The sequence below is a fragment of the Pseudorasbora parva genome, chromosome 14 (genome assembly GCF_024679245.1).
Source record: "Pseudorasbora parva isolate DD20220531a chromosome 14, ASM2467924v1, whole genome shotgun sequence".
Classification (NCBI taxonomy): domain Eukaryota; kingdom Metazoa; phylum Chordata; class Actinopteri; order Cypriniformes; family Gobionidae; genus Pseudorasbora; species Pseudorasbora parva.
The window spans coordinates 28,858,759-28,871,435 of record NC_090185.1 but is presented as its reverse complement, the minus strand read 5'-3'; the positions used below and the strand labels follow the sequence as shown (position 1 = coordinate 28,871,435).

Here is a 12,677-nt window from a genome sequence, read left to right as displayed (position 1 = left end):
AAAAATGTAGACAATTCTGTGTTTTCTGTGTTTGAAGAATCAACAACAAGTGGGACACAATCATGAAGTGAAATGAAATCTATTGGATATTTCAAACTTTTTTAACAAATCAAAAACTGAAAAATTGGGCGTGCAAAATTATTCGGCCCCCTTAAGTTAATAAATGTTTGCCCATTTCTCCTTGCAGAACAGCTCGAGCTCAGTGAGGTTGGATGGAGAGCATTTGTGAACAGCAGTTTTCAGTTCTTTCCACAGATTCTCGATTGGATTCAGGTCTGGACTTTGACTTGGCCATTCGAACACCTGGATGTGTTTATTTTTGAACCATTCCATTGTAGATTTTGCTTTTTGTCTTGGATCATTGTCTTGTTGGAAGGCAAATCTCCGTCCCAGTCTCAGGTCTTTTGCAGACTCTATCAGGTTTTCTTCCAGAATGGTCCTGTATTTGGCTCCATCCATCTTCCTATCAATTTTAACCATCTTCCCTGTCCCTGCTGAAGAAAAGCAGGCCCAAACCATGATGCTGCCGCCACCATGTTTGACAGTGGGGACGGTGTGTTCAGGGTGATGAGCTGTGGTGCTTTAATGCCAAACATAATTTTTTGCATTGTTGCCAAAAAGTTAAATTTTGGTTTCATCTGACCAGAGCACTTTCTTCCACATGTTTGGTGTGTCTCCCAGGTGGCTTGTGGCAAACTTTAAACGAAATGGCTTTCTTCTTGCCACTCTTCTATAAAGGCCAGATTTGTGCAGTATACGACTGATTGTTGTCCTATGGACAGAGTCTCCCTACTCAGCTGTAGATCTCTGCAGTTCATCCAGAGTGATCATGGGCCTCTTGGCTGCATCTCTGATCAGTCTTCTCCTTGTATGAGCTGAAAGTTAAGAGGGACGGCCAGGTCTTGGTAGATTTGCAGTGGTCTGATACTCCTTCCATTTAAATATTATCGCTTGCACAGTGCTCCTTGGGATGTTTAAAGCTTGGGAAATCTTTTTGTATCCAAATCCGGCTTTAAACGTCTCCACAACAGTATCTCGGACCTGCCTGGTGTGTTCCTTGTTCTTCATGATGCTCTCTGCGCTTTAAACGGACCTCTGAGACTATCACAGAGTGGGTGCATTTATACAGAGACTTGATTACACACAGGTGGATTCTATTTATCATCATTAGTCATTTAGGTCAACATTGGATCATTCAGAGATCCTCACTGAGCTTCTGGAGAGAGTTTGCTGCACTGAAAGTAAGCAAGTATATATATATACAACCCCAAATCAGAAAAGTTGGGACAGTTTGGAAAACGCAAATAAAAAAAGAAAGTAGTGATTTCTAAATTTACTTTGACTTGTATTTCATTGCAGACAATATGAACACAAAATATTTCATGTTTTGTCTGGTCAACTTCTTGTCATTTGTAAATATGCATCCTTTCCTGTCATTCAGACCTGCAACACATTTCAAAAAAAGTTGGGACAGGAGCAATTTAGGGCTAATAATGAGGTAAAAGGGTTAAATAATGATGTGATTTGAAACAGGTGATGTCAACTGGTGATTGAAATTATGATTTGGTACAAAAGCAGCATCCAAGAAAGATCTAATCCTTTAGGAGCAAAGATGGGCTGAGGATCGCCAGTTTGCCAACAAATACGTGAGAAAATTATTGAAATGTTTAAAAACAATGTTCCTCAAAGAAAGATAGGAAGAGATTTGGGTATTTCACATTGAACAGTGCATAACATAATTACAAGATTCAAGGAATCTGGAGGAATTTCAGTGCATAAAGGACAAGGCCGCAAGCCTAAGCTGAACAACCGTGATCTCCGATCCCTCAGGCGGCACTGCATCAAGAATCGTCATTCATCTATAAGCGATATCACCACATGGGCTCAGGACTGCTTTGGCAAACCTTTGTCAAGTACCACAATAGGTAGTTACATCCACACATGCCAGTTAAAACTTTACTGTGCCAAAAGGAAGCCTTATGTTAACAGTGTCGAGAAGCGCCGTCGACTTCTCTGGGCTCGGAGGCATCTGGGATGGACCATCACATAGTGGAAATGTGTACTGTGGTCAGATGAATCAGTATTTCAGGTATTTTTTGGGAGGAATGGACTCTGTGTGCTCCGGACCAAAGAAGAAAAGGATCATCCAGACTGTTACCAGCAACAAGTCCAAAAGCCAGGGTCTGTCAGGGTATGGGTTGTGTCAGTGCCCTTGGCAAAGGTAACTTGCACTTCTGTGAAGGCACCATTAATGCTGAAAAGTACATAGAGATTTTGGAGCATAATATGCTGCCTTCAAGAAGATATCTTTTCCAGGGACGTCCATGCATATTTCAACAAGACAATGCAAAACCACATTCTGCACACATTACAAAGTCCTGGCTGCGGAGGAAGAGGGTACGGGTACTTGACTGGCCTGCCTGCAGTCCCGACCTGTCTCCAATAGAGAATGTGTGGCGCATTTTGAAGCGCAAAATGCGACAACGAAGACCCCATACTGTTGCCCACCTTAAGACTTGTTTGTAGGAAGAATGGGACAAAATTACACCTGAAACACTTCATCACTTGGTGTCTTCAGTCCCTAAACGTCTTTTAAGTGTTGTGAAAAGGAATGGCAACATTACAAAGTGGTAAATGCTTTACTGTCCCAACTTTTTTTGAAATGTGTTGCAGGTCTGAATGAGGTCGAATCTTCGCGGGTGTTATGAAACGAGGATCATACCATTTTGGCAATATGGGGGTGCTCAATATTTTAAAGACGTGTCGCGGCGCTGAGCTGAGCATCGGTGTGCGACCCCTTTAAGGGCGCGGAGCTGAGCACCGCGCCTTTAAAATTAGAACACGTTCAATGAGTGTACACACACCGGCGACAGCATTCAGCACCTGTCCGTGGCCACTCAGGAAGTTGTTTAAAATCCTGCTGCACCACAGAGCGCTTTCGTGCAGCTCATCTGTCAGTCAATTCAAAATTGAGCTTGCGTGTATATAATGTGCGCATCAGGTGGAGGTGTGAGTGAGATCCTGAGGTGCATGGGGCTGAGCTTGGCGTACGTCTTCACTCGCTTTAGGCAATCGGCTTAAGAACGTGCATGTAAACGCACTCAAAGTGTTCTTTTCCTCTCTAGGCAGGTATTTTTTTTAGGTTTATTTCTCAAAATGTTATTTTATATATTTGTCGGAGGTTCTGTATTTCGATCGCGGCTTTAACATGTTATGAGAAAACGGTTTATTAACGTTTATCCGCCACATTAACGTTTAGGCTATTTAAACCTAAATAAGAAAGCCAACCATTGTCAGTTTGTCCGTCAGTTGGCAGGCAGTTTTGGTCGCTTTATTAAAAGTTGTTGTGTGCAGTGTGTAAAGGAAAATAAAAATAGTTTTACCCTCCTGCTGACAGTGTCGTGCCCCTCCCAACCCATTCACACACACAGTCGACCATAGAGAGATTCGACAATTCTGATTCGATTGTCTAAATCCTTAGTCGAGGACAGCCCTAATATATATATATATATATATATATATATATATATATATATATATATATATATATATATATATATATATATATATATATATATACTCCAGTAAAGGATTATTAGGAACGCCTGTTCAATTTATCATGAATGCAATTATCTAATCAATCAATCAGTCACATGGCAGTTGCCTTAATGCATTTATGGGTGTGGTCCTCAACTCCTCATCAAGGTGATTTAAGCTATTTTGAGTGTGGTTCATTGTTGACAGACCGGTCTGAGTATTTCACAATATGCTCACTTACTGGGATTTTCACGTACAACCATTTCTAGGGTTTACGAAGAATGGTGGGAAAAGGGAAAAACATCCAGTATGCGGCAGTCCTGTGGGCGAAAATGCCTTGTTGATGCTAGAGGTCAGAGGATAATGGGCCGAATGATTCAAGCTGATAGAAGAGCAACTTTGACTGAAATAACCACTCGTTACAACCGAGGTATATGCAGCAAAGTGTTGAAGCCACAACACGCACAACCTTGAGGCGAATGGGCTACAACAGCAGAAGACCCCACCAGGTACCACTCATCTCCACTTCGAATAGGAAAAAGAGGTTACAATTTGCACAAGCTCACCAACATATGTGTAGGAATTGGTAGAGAATTTGGTCGGTAGAGAATTAGGCGTAAACAGAATAAGAACATGGATCCATAATGCCTTGTTACCACTGTGCAGGCTGGTGGTGGTGGTGGTGGTGTAATGGTGTGGGGGATGTTTTCTTGGCACACTTTAGGCCCCTTTGCCAAGGTCTACTGAGCATTGTTTCTGACCATGTCCATCCCTTTATGACCACCATGTACCCATCCTCTTATGGCTACTTCCAGCAGGATAATGCACAAAGCTCGAATCATTTCAAATTGGTTTCTTGAACATGACAATGAGTTCACTGTACTAAAATGGCCCCACAGTCAACAGATCTCAACCGAATAGAGCATCTTTGGGATGTGGTGGAATGGGAGCTTCGTGCCCTGGAAGTGCATCCCACAAATCAAAGTATACACATACTTTCCATACTCACTGCCTCTCTTCCTCTAATGCACATTAATGTCTTGAAGCTTAAGACAACGTTCAGTAAAAGAACACGGCAGGACAACAGAACCGCCAGTATCAGCCTCTACTGAGACCTCCAGAGACGCTGAAATCACAGAAACGTTCAAACACACAGTCTCTAGCATGAATTTATCTTTCTGATGTGTCGTTCAGATGTTCACCAGATAACACGGCATCAGCAGAAACAGAAAAACATTTAAAGTTCATTTAACTTCCTTAATCTCAACCACAGCATGATAGTGGCATGATAACAGGTGTGTGTGTGTTGAACCAATCACCAGTGATCCCAGTGAGGTACAGTGGGTTAGAAATGCTGTCCGACTTCCTGTGACGCCATGCTATATGTGTGCAGAAATACTCACAGCAGGCAGACTAAAAACTAAAATCACCATGACTTGTTTTACACTACATTTTGTCAATTGCTTTTCTATTTCTGTGAAGAGGAAGCTATTTTGATTAAAGATTATGAGGCGCATGGATTAAAAACTAAATAAATAAGGATGTGTAGGGATAAATAAATATATATTATCAAAAGCATTACATATTAAATTTGGCATTTCAAATTAATGTAGGCCTGCTATTATACACTGTAAAAAAATTGAGTTTATTGAAATTAAAAATTTGAGTTGATACAATGAAAGACATTTGTTTAATAAATAGAAACTCAAAATATTATTGTATCTAAACCACATTAAAAATGTGATAAATCATGAAAATAGCACTATTTGGCATGTTTCACTGCGTCATCAGAAATAAAACGCACACAATTACCCAATATGCTTACAAAATCTTTTAAATAATCTTTTAATAAAGGTTGTCAAAAAATGTTTATTGTATTAACTCAAAAATGTAATTTCGGTGAACTCAAAATTTGAAGGCAACCAGGTAACTTTTTTTCTAAATAATTTTTTACAGTGTATAATTTTACTATTATGAGGCTTATTATTATTATACGGTTACTTTTATATTTAAATGAATTGGCTATTACTATAGATTTGCCCCACAATAATTTCACAGCGCAGCGTCACTGCAAAATTTAGACTATTACTCCTCACTGAAAATGTTTTGAAAACATTCAGATAGCACTATAATTCATATTATTGACATTATAATATTTCGGAACACCGAAGTCATCGATGAAAATTAAGTGCAGCTTTATTTCATGCACAGACTTGAACAAACAAGCTGTTTAACACAAAATACTTTTCTTCTCTTTGTTCACTATGTGCTGTCACAAGGGAAATACTATGGCAATAAATTATAGGCTGTACCGTTTGCACATGTTGAAGTAGATGCATCTCTCATCGTCTCTGAAAGAATATGCGCCGTTGATGAAGCGCAACGCCTAACTTTGTGTTGTGAATTGACTGAGGTTAAAGATTTCTTCACCAGTAACTCTTGGGCATAGTTTGCACACTGCTTGTGTGGTATCCATTGGCTCACATTTATGGTTTAAAACCACATCCTTTACCCTTAATTATACTACACAGTTTTGTCATTATCGTCTCTCCGATCATATTCAGTAATCATATTCAGTGGATGAACATGGCAGGACAACAGAATCGCCAATAACAGCCTCCGTGAACTGCACTCAAAAATATGATTTTTTTTTTTAATGCACTGTAAACCTTAACGCTCAAAATAATTAATTGGTTTGAGTAGAGCCAGCTTGAATTAAACACATTTTATACATTTTTAACACACAGGGCTTAAGTACAATATTAAATATATATTTGTAGCCTAAACAAAAAAAAGAAGGTGAATAAACAAGTAACAAGCAAACTTAAACTAGTTTACTTAAAATTTCTGCGAATAGCCTACTTTGCTGATGGACTGGGTAAACCCAACCCGATCTGCCGGCGATTTGATTACGTCCTGCAGTATATATATATATTTATATCCTGCTTCTGTTACAAATTTGCAGGGACCAATCACAAACTGTCTTTTCACTTGGCGTGCTATTGGCGGGTTTAACACAATGACGGATAGGTTTAGGTTTATTTAAGGTTGGAAGTCTCGATAGAGAAGCGATGGATCGTTGTTCTGATTTGTTGAAGGACTAGCGTAGTCATTTGAACTATACCTGTTGATCACACCTCTTGTGCAGTATAAAATACAGAGCCGACTCCCCAGACCAATGTTCAGTCTTTAAAGATTGAGCTTGGTCTGGTGATAGCCAAACAACTTTGCTGATGCAGACACGAAAAAAAAGTATTACCCCTCCTGACTCCAGAGTCAAATGTCGCCGATGCAAACAGACAAACACTTGTAGGCTATAAATAAATAAATGAATACATGTTCTTTGAAGTATTTATGCTCAGTGTTGTTTCATAATTTTATACGGACAGAGAGAAGAGGAAGTGCTTGTGCAACATGAGAGAGGAAAAAACACTTGGTGAGCCGCTTCTTGAGGCGCTTCGAAACGTCACAGATGACGTCATTTCACCACACAAAAAAAAAAAACCCTTGATACTCTGGTGAAGTCCCTGACATTCTCGCCACAAATTTGAAAGCCTCGGTATCAGGCGTAACATCACTGTTAATATTATAAGAAGTATACCAGCCACCATGATCATCGGGTATGTTTACATTTTTGTAATGAAATTCTATTTTTACCTTGGACCTTCCGCAATTCGTACAATTAGCTGTGAGATTATTATTATGAGATGAATAAATCCTGATATAAGGAACAGGTTTGTTCCTTATTTGCTGTATTTAAAATAGACTTTACAGGAAAACCCTTTGTACATCATTAATGTATTTAACATGGATTGATTGATTAATTAATGAACGGGTTTATCTGCAGGAAAATATCTCTTATAACTTATTTTGATGCAGTCAATTAGGGCTGTGCACGAACATTTTAAGAGAAAAAAAGAGCTCTAGAATGAAAATCTAAAAGGTTTGTTATTCATGTAATAAGCCTACTCTTCCAAAAAGTTGATTCTGTGCTAATTTGATCTAATATTTAATGTTTTTGGTTTAGTTTAGTTTTTTTTTTATGTAGATGTATGTAGCAAATGAGAAATCATTGAATATATTTTGAGTCTTGTTAATGATTTTCAGTTTTGTTCAAAGTAAATAAAGCAACTGTTTTTTTAATAACGGAAGAATATGTAAAAGTGTGGTATTGATAATTAACAGCTGACTAACTTTTCCATTTGTTGACATAGATTCGGACGGTAAATATCATCTATCTGTTTGGGCATTCATCTAGTAGATAATCATAATATTTATAATGAAAGCATCATATTTAAAAATCATATAATAAAATATATTTATTTGATACTACTGTAACGCTTTATTAAATTATTATAGAAAATCATTCAATGCTTTCAGAATCTTTACTTTTTGTATTTTTAATATATCTTTTTTGCACATATTTTAATGACAGTAGGCCTATATTTACTGAAAAATAATTAATTATTTTATTTATCAAAATAAACATAAAATTGTTTTGAGCAAGTATTAATTTAGACATGATTAAAAACATTAGTTTAGCTAAAGTGTTTGTAACAATAATGTCTTTTGCCCTTTGCCTGGCTTTCACAAAATTGTTGCTCCAGCAATGTTCAATACAAACTTTTTTCCACTGCAATCACACACTATGGGTGTAGTGAAAAGCACATGTTTCTTAGGGTGTGCCTTCAGCCTCATGGTACCCTACCATGCCAAGATAGCACGCCTTTTGCAGTTATTTTCAGGGCAACGCACGTCTAAAGTAGGTCCTGGCCGCATTAGAGTTCCATATCACGTCACCATATTATTTCCGTTTTATTTTTTTTTTATTTTTTTTATGTCTTTACAGCCGACAACGGCAAAATAACCAAAACCCACAAACGACACTGATCAAGCAAAGACATATACAATAGGATAAAAATGACAAATTATTCCCAAAGATGCACCAAAAAAAAAAAGAAAAAAAAGATTTTTACAAATATTTGCTGTTTTTACTGTTAAATTATATTTAGCAATGCTTTTAACATTTCAGGATGATGAGGAAGAAGCAATAAAAATGGAGTTGAACAGTGACCTTTTATTTCTTCTTTTTTTTCATATATATATATATATATATATATATATATATATATATATATATATATATATATATATATATATATATATATATATATATATGATTTATCCTTATTATTTAGTTTTTTATCCATGCGCCTCATAATCTTTAATCAAAATAGCTTCCTCTTCACAGAAATAGAAAAGCAATTGACAGAATGTAGTGTAAAACAAGTCATGGTGATTTTAGTTTTTAGTCTGCCTGCTGTGAGTATTTCTGCACACATATAGCATGGCGTCACAGGAAGTCGGACAGCATTTCTAACCCGCTGTACCTCACTGGGATCACTGGTGATTGGTTCAACTCACACACGCCTGTTATCATGCCACTATCATGCTGTGGTTGAGATTAAGGAAGTTAAATGAACTTATTTTTCTGTTTCTGCAGATGCCGTGTTATCTGTGTGCTTGCTGTGCTGATAAATAAAGGTGAGCATCTGAACGACACATCAGAAAGATAAAATCATGCTAGAGACTGTGTGTTTGAACGTTTCTGTGATTTCAGCGTCTCTGGAGGTCTCAGTAGAGGCTGATACTGGCGGTTCTGTTGTCCTGCCGTGTTCTTTCCCTGAACGTGGTCTTAAACTTCAAGACATTAATGCGCATTGGAGGAAGAGAAGCAGCGAGTATGACAAGTATGTGTATGAAATAATCAAGGGTGAAGATTCAGTAGAGCGACAGGACCCTCGGTTCAAGAATAGAGTTGAAACTTTCCCATTGGAGTATGAGAGAGGAAACTTCTCCATCAAACTCTATAATCTCACTAATGATGATGCTGGAAGATACTCCTGCACCATCAGACCCTCATATGAGAGTCAGAATTTACAGCTGCTCATCAAGGGTGTGTAAAAATGCTTCATTTATAGTATGAAGTTGGTGAAACTTTAGAATAATTCTCCATCATTAATAGATAAGTATGCAGGAAGTAATATGAGTAATACATTAACACTTTAGCTTCCACTATGATAATATGGAAACACGATTAATGCGTTAGTTCACCCAAAAATGAAATTTCTGTCATTAATTCCTCGCCCTCATGTCGTTCCAAACCCGTAAGATCTGCATTCATCTTCAGAACACAAATGAAGATATTTTTGAAAAAATCCAAGAGCTCTCTGACCCCTCCATAGACAGCAAGAAACACTTTCAAGGTCCAGAAAGGTAAAACATCATTAAAATAGTTAATGTGACTCCACTGGATTCAACTTTCATTTTATGAAGCGAAGAGAATGCTATTCGTGCACAAAAAAACAAACAAAAAATAATTTTAATTACTTAAATTTAATGATACAAAATTTAAATAGTGATTTATTCAACAATTTCTTCTCGTCTGTGTCAGTCTCCTACGTTGATGACGCAGTAAAGACAGTGCAGCGCTTCCGGGTTCTACGTCAGAATGCTGGCTCACCATTGGCCAGCTCCTGCGTCAGCATCACACACATGCGTTGTGGTGCTCACATGAACAGTGTTGGCCAATGGTAAGCCGGCGTTCTGACGTAAAACCCGGAAGCGCTGCACTGTGTTTACTACGTCATCAGCGTAGGAGACTGACACAGACGAGAAGAAATTGCTGAATAAAGTCGTTGTTTTAGGGGCTTTTACGCACAAAAAAGTATTCTTGTCACTTTATAAAATTAAGGTTGAACCACTGGAGTTACATGGACTATTTTAGCAATGTCTTGACTACCTTTCTGGACTTTGAATGTGTTATTAAATCGCTGTCAATGGAGGGGGTTCAGAGAGCTCTCGGATTTTATCATAAATATCTTCATTTGTGTTCTGAAGATGAACGGAGATCTTACGGGTTTGGAACGACATGAGGGCGAGGAATTAACAACAGAATTTTCATATCGAATCATAGTGGTTTGATGAAAATGGCCAAATGACAAAATTTTGATAAAAAGTGACAAAAACATTTTTTATGTACTCATATATATATAAATATCTATAACTCCTAAACAAAATTAGATATTTTCACCAAATTCTACACACTTATGTATGGGTGCACTCTGAGGACACATACAAAAATGGCGGGATTGTGTCACTTGGTGGCGCTATAATTGAACAAAACATGAAATCAGCACTAACTACAATACAGTATTATAATGTAAATTGAAATAAAATATTTTATGAATGCATTGGTTTATCATTACTAAACTCGTGTGTCCAATCGGCACCGTGCCCTGAAGGTATTCAAAACGTTTCATACCATTGTTGCCAAAAGTTGGCCAAGCTTTTTGTCCTCCATCTTGATTTTGTTTAAAAACCTAGTTTTTCTAACTCCTCCGTTTGTCTGAGTTTCACCAAATTCAAATCAGAATATCTTCAGGCTGAGATGACAAAAATGTATGGAGTTTGTGTTGATAGACAAAAATGTTTTCATATAGCCCAGCAACAAAGATGAGGCATGATGCCAAAGTGACTTTTGAGGCTGGATCTCTGCAATGCCTTGACATATTGAAACCAAACGTTGCGTGTGTCATTGACACTTCACTCTGACCACAACACATTAATTTCGTATCTGCGCCACATGTTGGTTGAAAGTCATAAACCATTAAATCTAATTATTAGTTACTGTATATATGATTTTTCAGACATTTTGCCTAAAATCATCTTAAAATGTTTTAATGGCTCATTGTTGCAGGTGGTCTGACACTCTCAGCCATGTTGGCATCTATTTTTGTCTTTTTTGTGCCCTGGTTGCTTGGAGTTTATGCTTGTTTCCATATTATTTCATAGTAGAATCTTAATTGATTAGTCCTGCATTACTTCCTGCCTATAATGACGGATCATTATTTTAAAGTGTTGCCATGTTTTACATTTTTTTCAAAGGTTCAAGTTTACTTGTTATAGATGAATCTCTTGCCTTTATCACAGTGATATAATGTTTTTGTTGCAGGAAAAGAAGAAGAAATGGGATCAGGCCGTGTGGGTACTTCAGTGTCCTTCAATTTTCCTTTTATTCTATTAGCTGTACTACTCCCTATAATCTTCATTACAAGCTTCATTATAATTTACTATAGAAAGAAAAATCAAGGTCGCTTAATCTCAGTCACCGTGACTCAAATGACATTTCAGCCCTAAAGGCTGCAACATACTCCGCAAGAACAGAGAAAAAAGCTCTCGCTCCCAGGGCTGCGAGAACAAAATGACGTCATTTTGTTCTCGCAGCCCTGGTTTGGGAGTTCTCGCCGCTTGTTCTCGACACATCGCCTGAGCAGAAGTTTTTTCTTACGGGTGTCCGAGAACTATTGTGTGATTGGTCAGACATGTAAAGTGGGCGTGGTTAATGCGGAGAAACGCAGATGATCGGCACCTGCTGTTCTCGTGAAGTATGAATGTACTGGCCAGAACCAACTTTGTTCTTGTTCTTGCCACCTCGAGAAAACGAACAAATTTCTTTGTTCTTGCAAAGTATGTTCCAAGCTTAAAAGTTTCAGTTTTCACATTATCTCACCGTCTTTATATTTGCAGCTGTCTCTTGGTCTATATATATATATTACATATTTTACATATATAAAGCTTTTGATTGTGTAGAGCATAATTTATTTTTCTTGACATGAATGTTGGTGTTGGTCTGATATCATCAACGCGATTCAGACACATTTTTATCATTATTTTATTTTTATTTTTTCAAAAAGACCAACTTGTATTATGTCCGACACAGAAATCATCGCAATAATGTAACTTGTCAATTCTAAGAATGTTACATGTTTTTTATTATGGAAAACCCAAATCTTTTGTTTTATTGTAGAATTGTGTCCCTCAAGAGCAAAATTTTGCTTTCTAAAGCACAGAGAGTCTCCAGACTTATTCAGACTTCTCTTTACACTCTTAGAAGAAAAGGTTCTATAGAACCTTAAAAGTTCTATCGGCGCTACGTAGTTGGAACCCCTAAAAGGTTCACTGCAAAAAATGCTTGTCTTACTTAGTATTTTTTGTCTGGTTTCTAGTCCAAACATCTAAACATTCTTAAAAAAAAAAAAAATAATTTTACTAGACAAGCAAAAGTAATTGTCTTATTT

General features: G+C 37.4%; 1 protein-coding gene and 1 long non-coding RNA gene across 4 annotated transcripts in view; one reads left to right on the top strand and one right to left on the bottom strand.

The window, feature by feature from the left end:
- The window catches only part of LOC137040512 (sodium channel subunit beta-4-like), a 503,850-nt gene that overhangs the window by 437,827 nt on the left and 53,346 nt on the right, over positions 1-12,677 (bottom strand). The window lies entirely within an intron of this gene.
- On the top strand, positions 7,093-9,316 carry LOC137040691 (uncharacterized). The gene is made up of 3 exons (XR_010897980.1): positions 7,093-7,157; positions 9,041-9,081; positions 9,158-9,316. It is a non-coding gene; the product is annotated as an uncharacterized lncRNA (long non-coding RNA).